Source organism: Manis javanica, chromosome 8, assembly GCF_040802235.1.
Source record: "Manis javanica isolate MJ-LG chromosome 8, MJ_LKY, whole genome shotgun sequence".
Taxonomy (NCBI): domain Eukaryota; kingdom Metazoa; phylum Chordata; class Mammalia; order Pholidota; family Manidae; genus Manis; species Manis javanica.
This window is the reverse complement of record NC_133163.1, coordinates 8,729,648-8,743,415: the sequence shown is the minus strand read 5'-3', so window position 1 is coordinate 8,743,415 and position 13,768 is coordinate 8,729,648. Positions and strand designations below refer to the sequence as shown.

The 13,768-nt window shown below is 46.1% G+C and overlaps 1 long non-coding RNA gene across 3 annotated transcripts; it reads left to right on the top strand.

Moving 5' to 3' along the window:
* Positions 1-4,701: 4,701 nt before the first annotated feature.
* LOC118967107 (uncharacterized) lies at positions 4,702-13,044 on the top strand. 3 transcript variants are annotated; one of them, XR_012133695.1, is made up of 4 exons: positions 4,702-6,530; positions 6,817-9,206; positions 10,343-10,712; positions 11,873-13,044. It is a non-coding gene; the product is annotated as an uncharacterized lncRNA (long non-coding RNA). The 3 variants fall into 3 exon arrangements; XR_005053935.2 differs by having other exon boundaries at positions 10,624-13,044; XR_012133694.1 differs by having other exon boundaries at positions 10,343-13,044.
* The last annotated feature ends 724 nt before the right edge of the window (positions 13,045-13,768 follow it).

The following is a 13,768-nucleotide window of genomic DNA, read 5'->3' as shown; positions in this document are numbered from 1 at the left end:
AGTATGTATCTATCTCTTTTTCAAATACAGCGTTCCAATCAAAGCCTTGGTAATATACCCAAGGTTTCCAACTGTGCCCTACTTCAAGGGGAACAGATGCTTAATGAGGTTATGCAAATAATTATATTAGCATAAAAATATAAAAAGACTGAGAGCTTCAGAATTCTGGAGGGATCAGGTAAGGGAGAAACACGTCTTATGTTCTGTTTACAGAGATATGATTTCCCAAACTGTTGTAAGCTATAGATGGCCCAGAAGAAAAAGTTTCTTTAAATCTGGAAAAGCAAACATTAGAGAATCAGCAATGTTTTAAAGAAAAGTCACAAAAATTCCAATCATTTCCCTCAGTTTGTTCAGCCCTGTGTTATTAATTCTTGTCCTGCTGAAGTCCAGGTTTTTCCATTTGTTCTGGAAATTCTAAATAGAATCACAGATCATTACAAAAAAATGCTTAGTAATTGATTTTAACCCAAGTGACAATAAAAGATTTTAAAAACAAATACAGAAGGTTAGATTGACGTGAGCAAATTTAACTCTCAGTATTGAGAAGATTCAGTTTTCTTAGGTAATTGAAGGTCTAAGACAGCTTGAAGCACATGCAATTGTTCTGATAAAACAATTAATTTAAGGCAAAGAAAAACTCTTCATAATCTCTTACTATCAAGACCAGACCAATAGTTCCAGGAAACTTTGTCCTTCTAACAGAGAGAAAAGCATTTGTAAAATTCTAATTTTACAATGTACTTCTGAGAGTAAAATTCTTTTTCCTTTTATTCTTAACTTACATAAATCCATCCCAATCTTAGCTTAACCATACATAAAATTCCTTTCTTAAAAGACTCCTTTTTCACAAACCTGCAACTTACTATATCTGTTTAGGTTTTGTTCTTTTTCCTTTTTTACTCTGGACCATTTTACTTTAAGACAAAATGACTTTCTTCTTTCTTCCTTCAATAAAAAAGTATCTCCATTTCTCATACCTTCTACCTACAACACACATCCTAGTTTACTCAACCCTCAAAAACCTTAACCCATTTGCTATCAGTCACCATAACATCTTTCTCTTCATTTTTATAAGCTGTGGGCTCAACTGTCAGGCAAGGATGATTTCATAGTCATTTGTTTTTTAAAAGGCCTCATTTTCCATTTTTTTTTCCTTCAGTTTCAGGTGAAAGTGGGCTGTGTTTACATTTCAAAGACATGATAAGATTCATGGCATCAAAACACAGAGAAACAATGCAAGATTTTTCCCTTCTGTATCAGTTTTTTGTAACACTTTTAATGCAGCTAATTTTTACATTTTAAAGCCTTTGCTCTTCAGAAGGGCTTTAACCATTTCGGAAGCCTTTCCTGTTCAGGTGGGGTAAGCCTCTACCCATTCTGAAAAGACACCCATTAAGAATCAGTCCCCTCGTTCCCCACGGTAGTTTTCCCCAGGGCTCCTGTTGGGATTTGAATTGGGTTTCTTACTATCTGAATATCTCTCCCTTTCTACCATCTGGGAGGCTTCTGCCTTGTCATTCCGTTACACACTGATATTATATATTTGCTGTTAATACAATTATAAGAGTTTTAGCTTTCTGATATTAAAATGTAATAAAGACTTGTTTCCATTAACTTGGGGGGAAAAATGCTTGTTATGAAGCCACTTACTTAAACTTCCTTATGTCCCTTCAAGAACCCTCCTATCCCTTCCAGTGTGCTTAGGGTTGTTTTGACTTGAATGAGGGAGGGGAGAGGAGGACAGGAGCATTATTTGGTGAATATGAATATGAAAATGCGGCGTGATTGCTGACAGATGAGCTGTGGAAAGAGGAATGTGGGATGACCCTGGGGAATTTCGTTGGGGCATGGGGCGCTGCCAGAAGCCAGGCAGAGGAGGAATCAATCCCTGGTGGGCTCCTGGCTGCGCAGTAGTGACAGCCGAGCTCTTACACCATTGGCCTGGAGGAGCAAGGGGGTCGTGTAGAGGTGGACCATCTGGCAAGAGCTGTGAGAATTCTTCTCCACCTGGGGTCGCCTCCTACAAGAAAGGAGTATGTGCATTTGTCTCTACCTGTGTGGACGCTCACTTTTCAACTCTTTGGAAACCCATCCAAAGCCCTGCTTTGCCCAGAAACTCCCATGCATTTAATTCATTGCAAAAAAATTGCCCCCAGGGAGCCCCTTGACTTGCGGGGCCCAGAAAGTCAGACGGAAAAACCCAGTAGGCCATGACCAGCAGGGGTCAGTGTGGCGCCAGCGCTGTGAGCAGCCCGTCTCTGCCCCTTACTGGGTAAGAACTAGGCAAGCTCTGGAAGAAGCTCTGAGATGGTACCATCTGGTAGGTTCTGTTCCCGCATGGAGAGTAGCCCTAAACCACGGGGAAAATTGATCAAAACCTCCTTTTTGCACCCAGACCCTGCCCCAAGAAATAAATGCCAAGCAGACATCGAAGTTAGGGTCCAAACTGGTGGGTCATGTGCCAGAGCCAGCCATGAGACATCTTCTGCTGAGCCTGGGGATGGCTCTGTTTTGTTTTAATAAAGCTTTTTATTGAAGCATGACATACAGGCAGAAAAATGCACATATGATGCCTGTACAGCTTAATACATTTTCACAAAGTCATCACACCCATAAACCAAGGACTCAGGTCAATAAGCCAAGTATTCTCAGCTCCTCCAGAAACCCCTTCAGCCTGCACAGTGTTGTGAATTGCATTTTAAGCAGTTGCCAACAACAGTGATATAAAATGTGGGTTTCTTGACAAAAAGAAATATCCCCACAGTGGCTGTCTGCCCATGGGGTGGAGTAGCTGAGGCTGGCTGCCGGCTTTAAGGGAGACCTGCACTTACCCATTCATGTCAGGCCCAGGCAAGCGGTCCCCTACTCTGGGCCCCACATTTTAAAGAGTCCCTCCCTGTCCCCCTCTACCTGCACTTCCCTGTGGGACAAGGAGCCCAAAGAGGCCAGGAGGATGTGTGCATCCGAATCCCTCATTTCTCCCTCGCTTCAGGACCTCAGAATTCTGTGCCCTCCTTTATGCCTGGGTGGTTGGGACCTTTGAGAGGTGCATGCCAATGGTATCTGCACCTTTAGGCCTCAGAGTGGTACCAAGGAGCATCTGTTTGCAAGATGGGGAGACTGGAGCTTGGATGTGCAGGTTGTCCGGGCAGAAAATGAGGACAGGCCCCATTCAAGAACCTGCTCTCCCCGGGGATCATGTTCCAGCACAGAACTCCACAGTCTGCATGAGTCAGGGTTGTCCAGAGAAACAGAACCAATAAAATATTGATAAAGAGAGATTTATTTTAAGGAATTGGCTCATGGTATTAAGGGGCCTGGCAAGTCTAAAATCTGTGGGGTAAGCCTTCAGGCTGGAAATTCAGACAGGGCTTCTCAGCTGCAGTCTGGAGGATTCCATCCTCTTCTGGGGAGTCTTTTCTCATATATCCTTCACCTGATTAGATGAGGCCCACCCACATTGTGAAGGGCAATCTACTTAACTCAAAGTCTGCTGATTTAAATGTTAACCACATCTACAAAATACCTTCACACCAACCTCAAGACTGGTGTTTGAACCGTCGGGCCACCATGGTCTAGCCAAGTAAACACACACAATTACCATTATAGAGTCCAAAAAGTCTATATCTATATCTGTCCTATCTATACATAGTCTATTCTAAGTCGATACCTAAATCCAGCCTCCCAGGTTGTTGTGAAGGTATAGTTATCAAAACAAAAAAAAGATTAGGTATATTTCACTCAACAATTCATTAGCTGATCTACAGCTTTTATACATTTGGATACATGGTATATGGGCTCTGTTGGTCAATTACTTTGGCCTGGTGTGTATTGAGGGCAGCCTGCCCTAACTCCAGATTATTTTACAGCAGCTGACTTCTGTCCCACTTGACTTCTGTAGGCACTGGGTTTGCAACCCTAGATATTAAAAATGTCCGTTTGGAAAGGGGTAAGGGAGGTGGAGCTAACAGCCTGCCTGTTAGTTCAGACGGACTCTCGCTCTGAGATGTATCATCGTCATAGAAGCCCGACCTCCCTCCTCATCGAATTGATTGTTTACTGTTCCACTTCCCAGGAATAGGACACAGGAGTGTCCTGTGGATTTGATGAGATAATGTCAGCAGCTGGCTTTGTGCATGGCACACTCTCACAGGCTGTAGCTGGCATTACCATCCTGAGAGCTCACTGCACAATGGATGGGCCAGCCTCCCCGTTAAAACCATTCTCTCCTGGTTGGAAGAGTTGGGGCAGGGCCTGTTCTGCCTTAAAGTCCCTCAGGGAGCACCAGTCTCCTTGTTTTTTGTCCTGGGGGAGGCTAGAGAAAGGAAAATGCCCTAGGACAGGGGCTAACAGGGGCTACTGCCTGTTTTCATAAGTTTTATTGGGAGACAGTGTGCCTGTTTGTCTGTCTTGTCTTAGCTGGTCAAACACTACAATAGCTGCTGAGCAGTTGCAACAGATACCATGTGGCTGGCAAAGTCAAGAATGTTTATTATCTGGCCCTTGCAAATCAGTTTGCCAACCCCCTCCTAGAAGGTAAGACTGGCAGTTAGCCCTTCCGAAGGAGCAGGTAGGTCCACCTGGCTAACCAAGCAGAAGGGCCTGTCTGCCTGCTCCTCCCCTTTATCATCTTTGGGAGCAGCAATCCCCAGGAGGAGGCAGTCTGAGCACTAGAGGGAGAGGGAAAGCAGCCCCCCAGCCACTGCCCATCTCCCCATCTTCTCCCCAGACAGCCCATTCTTCAGCCCCCGGGTACAGAGGGAACATACATGGAGGCAGCTTTGCTGACCACATGTGGCTGCACAGGCTGTCTGTACCCAAAGGCATCTGGCCTGGGGGGCACCCAGGGGTCGACGTCCAGCTTATGCCAGTCACCAAGATATGGGCCTGGCATGGCTCCATCTTCCCAGAGAAAAGGGCATCTCCTAAGTCTCATACAGGCCCACAGGAGCTAGGATCGCATTGCTGGTGGGAGCCTGGGTTTCAGTTTGCCTCTTGGCCTTGACCTTGGGCAAGAGACACAAATTCTCCTAGCCTCAGTTTCCTCATCTGCAAAATGTCAACAAGAGTAGCACTGCGGCTACTGGACAAAGACCCTCCGAAGATGTGCAATCCCAGTCCCTCCAGCCCGTGAGTATGTGCCTGTATGGCAAAGGGGACTCGGAAGATGTGGTAAGCTAAAGATTTTGAGATGGGGTGATGACCTGGGTTATCAAGATGGGCTGCATATGATCACAGGGGGTCCTGATATATTCACGGGAGGCAGCGGGGCAGAGTGAGGGTAAGAGATATGAAGCAAGAAGCCAGATGTAGGAAAGCCAGGGAAGAGGCCACGAGCCAAGGAATATGGGTGCTCTAGGGGCTGGAAAAGGCAAGGAAATTCTCCCCAGAGCTTCCAGAAGGAAACGGTCCTGCCAACACCTTGACTTTAGCCTAGTGGGACTGATTTGGGACTTGTAGTTTCAAAACTGTAAGATAGTAGATTTACGTGGTAAGCTCTGAGTTTATGATCTGTTACAGCCACAGGAGACTCACACAGGCACCCATCTCAGAGGGTGTTGTTAAGGATGAGCCAAGCCAGTGCCTCCAAACATCTGGCCTCTGGGGAACTGCATGGAGCTCAGTAACGGGGAGCTGCTGCCACCATACAGACAACGAGGCGTCCTCACCTCCACCCTCCCTCCGGCCGCTCCTTCTGGCCCTGGGGAGGGCTGCCATCCCCAAAACTCCTGCAAAGATAAGGGGTGACCTCTGACCATGTGAGGAAAGGCAGGGGCCAAAGACGGCCAGATGGTGGAGATTACAGCAATTCTGTAATCCGTAGGCCTGTCCACAGTCCCCAGACGAAGGGAGGTGGGGCAGTGACATCATTGTTTACAGGCTTTGGCTTGCATAATAGGTTTCAAGTACAGCAAGCGGGGAAAGCAAAAGTTATTTTCAAATTGGTCATTGGCAGCTGGCTGGCCAGACCATTCCCTATGAAAAGCAATCATGCAGGAACAGACTTCTCTGTCCACACATTTCCTCTGCTGGTCCAGCCCTCAACGTCTTCCGGCTCAGGGACAGCCCTCCCTCCTCCAGCAGCTTTGTCCAATTACCTCACCCCAGGTGACCGATTCGTCCTGGTTTGCCAGGGGCTTTCCTGGTTTTAATGCTGAAGATTCCATGTCCAGAGAAGACCCCAGATCCCAGGCAAACTGGGACAGCTGGCCACCCAATTCAGCTCACCCCACAGCGGCTTCCCAGTGCTTGGGTGCTTCGCCCTGCCTAGGGCATCCCCTTTTCCTTGGAGTCCCGCGAATGAGGCAGGTTCTGCCTGGCAGCAGGGCCCCACCCACGCTGACCCTCTGCCCAGAATCTTCTTCCTTCTGGTTTATCACGGCTGGCCCTGCTCAGGGGCCTTGACTACCCCCTCTACACCAAAGCCTGCTTGGCGTGCTATGTATGGACATATACCAGAGCAGCTGAGACGTCCCAGCCCAGGCCTGAACAAGGCACCGGGCCACATGAGCTCTCTTCCTCCAAAGGTGAGCTCCTCTCTGGCCCAGACACCCTCCCACAAGGGCTGAAGCTTATCCTCTGCTCCCCCAATCTGTGTAAGCACTTTAATTCTAGTGTCCATGGCAATGACTGTGGGCTTCAGAGTCCCTCTTCCCATTCTCCCAAGAGATGCCCGGGCCCTGCTCAGGGGAGTCCTCTCAGGGACTCAGGGTGGGGCTGCCAGGCTCACCTTGCAGCTGTGCCTACGCACAGGTGGGAGCAGGTGCCGGTCAGGCCGAGATGACAGTGTCATGCCCCGCTCTTCATTCGCAGTTTCCTCCACAAAGACCTGCTGGGCGTGTGCTGGGCGCCAGGCTCTGGACAGGGAGATGGACAATAAAGAAACAAACAAGCTCACATGGCAGCAGGTATGATGAAAAGAGAAGAAAAACCATCACATTTGCCGACGAGGGGACCGGGAAGAAAGCAGGCCCACAGCTCCCATCGCTCCCCAAGGCTTCCTGCCAGGCCTGGAAGATGCGGCCAAAGGTTAACTCATCAAAGATGAGGGATAATAAAACATACGGGGAAGGAGATGGGGAACTGAGATGTCAGTATGATTAGATAGTCCCCTTGAAGAATAGATTAGAAAGAGGTATGAAACTCGTAAGTAGGAGCCCAGCTCTAGCATCCAAAAATTCCACCTCAAGGTACCTACTTGGAGAAATCTCTACACTTATGCAGAGAAAATATAAACAGAGATTTAAATTATAGCATTGTTTGAAACAGCAATAAACTGGGAATGATGCCTATCAACCCATGGAAAATGAGATTTAGTTGTACTGAAATGAAGATTCTCCAAGATGTGATCATTGTGTGAAAGACAAAGGTGTAGAAAAATAAGTGTGACAGAATGCCACTTAGAAGATGGAAAGCCCTGCTCTCCATTCTTCAGGGACCCATAGTTATGAATGCAAATACACGGAGAGGGTGGAAACCGCTGTCTCCCAGGAAAGAAGGCAGGGAGAGAGAGCACCTCCAAAGGTCTCTAGGTTTGACACAAAGTTTCAGTTTTTACAGAAAATTATGCATGGTTATCTGCACAATTTTTATATTTGTGTAATCAAACATTCAAAGGGAAAGAAAAGACAGTGAGGTGGTAGAACAATGAGGCTGTATGCCTCAGTGCCAGCTCAGATATCATTATTTAGTTTGACAATTAAGACAAAAGCCCCAACATCTGCCAAGATCAGTTACCATGTACAGAATATAAACCTACCCACACTTCACTCAGATAGGCTGATAATAGCAGTATCACTTAGCTTTTGTTTTATTGGGTTTAAAAAAAACAAGCCACCACTCCAACAAAAATAAACCATCTATTTAAAACCATAGCCCTTTTATTTAGCTCCCAAATCTGTGGGTCACCTGGGTGATTTTTCTGATCTGGGCCAACCAGGCTGCTATTTGCTGGGTTTACCCACCAGTGTGCAGCCAGCTGGCAGCTAGGCAATCTAGAATCATCTAACTTGTGTCTGGAATGCGGCACCTTGTTTTCCTTAACGTGGCTCTTATCCTCCAACAGTCTAGCTCAGGCTTATTCACGTGGGGGTGTCAGAGTTCCAAGAGAATTACTGAGAATGCTGTAATGCCCCTTGAGGCACAGGCTCTGAAATTCACACACTGTCACTTCCACGACATTCCATTGGCCAAAGCATGTAGCAAGACCAGCCCATGTTCAAATGGTGGGAAATAGACTCGACTCTATTCAGTGAATAAAAAGAACAGCTCTTCTGTGCCAGGCCCTGTGTTAAGCATTTTACATACATTTTCTCATTATCTTCTCACAGCAAGCCTGTGAGCAAGGTATGGGTATGTAGTTTCACTGAAGCATGCTGGGGGGTCAGGGAATGGGCTCCACGAGGCCTTTACTCCTCCCACAGACTCTCTCCTGCAGATGCCTAGAAGCCACCATTCCTGATTCCTGATTTCACCTGCTGTGGGCTGGATTGTGTCACTCTGATTCATGCGGTTAAGCCTGGATTCCCGGTGTGGCCATATTTGGAGTGTGGGAGTAATAAGGTTAAATGAGGTCACAGAATGAGCCCTGATCTCATAGGATTGGTGTCCTTGTACGAGGAGACACCAGAGAGCTCACCCTCTCTCTCCACCATCCAAGGTCACAGAAGGTGGCCATCTGCAAGCCAGGAAGAGGGCTCTCATCGGAAACCAAATTGGCTGGCACCTTGATCTTGGACTTCTAAGGCTTCAGACAGTGAGAATCAGTGCCTGTTGTCCAAGTCCCCCGTCTCTGGTATTTTGTTATGGCAGCCTGAGCACACTAAGACATCTGTCTGTCCACTTTTAAAATACAGTGTCCTCGAGCTGATGGTTACACCCCCTCCTAATTCTTCAAAGTGCACATGTTGTTTACTGCTCTCTTTCCCAGCAAGCCACACTTCAGTGTAAAGTTCCTATGCAGCACCAGTCTCCACCCCCATTTTTCTCTGCTTTTTTATGATTCCTCACTGTGCTTCCTCTGCTTAGAAGACACAGGCTTGGCAAGCACTGCTTAGACCCAACAGGTGTGTCCTAAGTCAAAAGAGAACATCTCAACAGGAAGAGAAATGGGTTTGAAGGCACCTTGACTGTTGTGTCTGCCAGAAACACTTCAAAGATGACAAAAATAAAGAGGAAACAGCACTCCACCCGGCAGTGCACAGGTACCTGCCATCCTCCTGCCCCAGGGCTTGGGCCCCCAGCACTGAATATGTAGGTTACAGGCAGCGGTGCAGACACCAGACCGCCTGGGCTCACACCCCATCTCTCTTTTTAGCTGTAACTTTTGGCACATTCCTCAGCCTCTCCAGCCCTGTTTCCCCATCTATGGAACAGAGATAATAGTGGCACTTTCTCACAGGGCTGTTGTCAGCATTAAATGGTTCACTGCCTGTTTATCTTTTAGGTCAAGCTCTGGGCCACAAGAAGAGCCAACACTTGTAAGCCTCAGGTGTCAGCCACACAACTTGTGGGTGGCAGTGTGGACCCTGCAGGGGGGAGCTGGAGAGGAAGGGACGTCCCAAGGCCACCCAGCCCAAGCCCAGGCCCAGGGCTTGCCTCCCTGCTCCTCCCCTGGGCTCCTAAAAGGGACCCTCCTGTACAGTGTGTGTGGGCTTCATCCTCACAGCGAACTCAGAGGAAAGTATGGGGACCCACATTAACAGGTGGGAAAATGAGGCTTAGAGAAATCAAACACTTTCCCCAGGTTACCCAGCTGGCGAGCCAGCACCAGATTCCCACTCTGTTTCTGACTGCAGAAATCTTTCAGCTCACTTGGATGAGAGAGAGATAGATTGTGGAGCGCCCCCTTCAGGTCACCTGACACCACATTCCCGTTCAGGACCCGTCTCAGACCCATTCAGCCTGCCCCGTATATCCAGCTTCATTATGCTCCTTCCTGGTGCTCACCATGAGGAAAAACAGGCAGACCTGTGTTTGAATTCAGGTCGCACTGCCTGTCACTTACGGAAGTCACTTAGCCTTTGTGAACTACCATTCCTCAACTGTGAAAGGCTTGATTAGACGACCTGACACATACAATGCACCTGGCCTCATACCTATGTGTATAAGGAGCCAAGGATACATGCCATTCCCTTCTCTGTAGGCTGATAAATGCCTATAAGGTCAGTGACTCCCCCAGGGTGCTCCACTGCACCTACCAGCGCTTCCCACAGTGCTTAGCACATAGTAGATGCTGTTTAAAAGAGGCAGCAGGCCCCAAATGGAGTCATCTGTGTTAAAACAATGTCGCCAAAATGAGGCTTAATACCTGACCTAATTGCAAGCTCATCTCCCTCAGGAATGGCATCTTAACCAGTCAATCTGGAATTACCTGGTCAGCACTACTGAGATAATCTGCCTAACAGACCCCTGCCTCGCCCTAAAGGAAGATGACTTTGCCTGAAACACGCCACTCTTTGCTCGTCACTTGCTTGTCCTGCTCCCTTCGGCTTCTCAAAGTCTCCAGTTTGTACAGCTCCTCAGAGCTCCTTTCTATTTGCTAGAGGGGATGCTTCCTGGTTCATGAATAAGGACAATAAGATCTTTAAAACTTATCAGTTGAACTTTGTTTTTTAACAGATTTGGTGGCAATGGTGGCATCTGAAAGAGACTTCCTACAGCTTTGGGGACTATGAGAAGCAAAGCATGGTCCTCATGAACCCTTTGAGGTCTCTGTCTTTCTCATCATTTCCAAGGGCTGTGGATAAGTTCCTCTGGGTTCTGAGCTCCCCTGTCTTTCCATTGAGCTCCTGGTCTAATTGTCTTTCCAGTCTACAATCCCAATTTGATCAGAAACCCACCCCTTGGCTTAGTCTCCAGATTCCATGTTGAGAACTGCTGGTCATTCAATCCAGTTCCCCATTTGTTTGGAATCCCCATCCACTGTCCCACTTGTTGAGGTCTGCTGGCTCAAGCCTTTCCCTAGTGCACAGGTGCACATTAGGAATGGCTGGTGGTGCACACAGGGGCTTCTATTGGCCAATCCATTGTAAACATCTGATTAGTTATCACTTGTGTTAAGGTGCACATGAGGTTGTTGTTAAAGGGAATCTCAAAAGCCAAAAGCCACCAAATTTGACAGGCATAGGTTGAGCACTTAAAAGCTGTTAGAGTGCTTGCTACCTAACTCTAAGATTCCTGTGTTAGGATAAATTGGTGACGGAATAGGTTAGATCAACACTAGCTCACCTCCCAACTCAAGACAATTTTTGTGCAACAAAGGACACTGTAAGATGCTACACAATCCCCAACCCAGCAGCGTGTCTCTCTTGGGTATTAGTTTGTCTTTGAGAGCCCCAAAGGCCTAGCCTCTGAAAAAAAATGGGATCCTTAAATTCCAAAGACTTGCGTGTACCACCTCCCAGCACCTCTGCTTATTTTATGTTTAGGAACGATAGTTCCAGAATTGGAGAGATCTACGAAAATGGCAAAATCTTATTAGAAACAGCCTAGAATTATAATGGCCATTTATGGAGGATGTTCCAATAAGACAAGGTCATTCATCAAGCAAGGGTTCCCAGATCAAGCAGACAGAATGGGGTACCTATTTAAGTGGTATGCAGCAGCTCCCAAAAGGCTTAATTTAAAAAAGTAATTGCAAAAGGCTAATGAAAAAATCAAAGACTCAAGAAGTACCTAAAACAAAAGATAGTAACATTGACGTGATTCCTATTGCTCCCCTCTCTCTTGCTTTACTTGAGTCCGTGGATTCTACTTATTCTCTCTCTGAACTGCCTTTCTACTCTGAAGAGACTATTAAATAGGTACCTTTAAGATAAAGCCACTTGGGGTTGCAGGAGGTCCAACTCAGGTATCTTTCACTCCACAGTCAAAGACTAAACTAAGAGCCACAATTGAATTTCCTAAACCCAAGGAGAATCCCCAGAAGTTTTCTGAAGGATTTGGAGTCCTTACCAGGCTGCCAGATCCTTATCAGCTTGTGCACATTCTGATAGGACCTGGTGAAGCGCCAGAGATGGATGTGGGGCAGCAGAATGGTGTAACCCTGAGGATGACATCTGAGCACTTCAATTATCGACATAGACCAGAAAAAACTTGCAAGAGAGCAACTGATCCTTTAAAAGCCATTCCTTGAGTCTTTCCTGCCTGCACTGGTTTCCCTAACATTCAAACCTGCAAACAAAAGAAAGATGAATTTGTGGCAGACTTTAAAGCCCATTTGGAAGCTTTCTGGTATTCCTGGCTCCATACAATAAATGAGGTCACCCAACCTGCTTTACATTTCCTATTTGTAAATGGATTATCTCTTGGGATTACTGGATCTATAAGAAGGCAGAAAATGTGATGGGAGACCACTGGTCTGAGTGAACTCATAACCATAACTGAGCACTTGAAACAAGACCACAAACACAAGTCCCTCAAGCTATTAGTCTTACACCTGCAATAGCTCTAAGGCCAAAAACCTAAAATAGCACCTGGGGTCTGTCATCAAAATGCTAGCCCAGGGGAGGCAACCTGAGTGTCTATGATAAATGAATGGATAAAGAAGATATGATATATATACATATATGTATATTACATACACATAGATATATACACACTATGGAATATTAGCTATAAAAATATACCTAGAGGGTAGTATGCTAAGTGAAATGAGTGAGAGAGAGAAAACGAATACCTTATATTTTCACTTATATGTGGAATGTAAAAAACAAAACAAAACAGAAACAGACTCACAGATACAGGAAACAAACTGTTGGTTACCAGCTGGGAAGGGGGTAGGGAGTCGGTGACTTGGGTGACAGGGATTAGGGGCTGCGAACTTCCAGTTGTAGAATAAATGAGTCACGAGAATGTAGTGTGCAGCATAGGAAACACAGGTAATAATATTGTAATAACTATGCATGGTGATAGATGGCAACTAGACTTCATCATGGAGAGCATTTTGTAATGTATAAATATCAAGTCACTATGACATATACCTGAAACTAATAGGATATTGTATGTCAATTATAATTCAATAAAAATTAAAATGATGGTTCAGGAGGTCAGTGTCTCTTTGTAATCAGCTAGGGCACTGGAAAAATGATTGTCCTCAAATATTTTATGCAAAGGAATCCTTCAACATCCACTCAAATGCCTCTATATTGACCCCCCAAAAGAGGGCACCCGTATGGCCATTGCCAGAGTTGATGGCACTCCAGGGGGCTCTGTGGTAAACTGCAACTAGTGATTCCCTTAAACAGCCAAGGGGAAGCTAAGATTAAGATTAATGGGGAAATCCTTCCAAGTTCTGGGAGATACTGAAACTATACTCTCTACTTTAACCCCAACTCTTATAGGATGACAAACCCCTCAAAGTGAAAGAAATGTTTCCTTAGTGAGAATAGCTAATCAAATTCAGACAGTTTCTATCTCAACCAGCACGAAAGTTTCTGGGACCACTCACTGAAAAACATCCCTTTTTGCTATGCTGTACAGCTACAGTGGATCTGATAGGTAGAGAATGCCTCTCTAAACTCTAAGGGCTACTATGTTTGCCTCCAATGGAGACCTTACCTTAGAATTTCCTGACCAACTTGAACCTGATCTGTTATGTTCTTTACAATGTGTCCTTGATATAGAAGAGTTCCTGAATTTAACTGATGTGTCTGAAAAACTGTGGGCTGCATCTAATACTGACATTGGGAGAGTAAGTATAGAGCCTACAAAAGTTCAGGCAGGCATACCTAACCTCTCCTTAAATTGCCTCAATATCCATTAA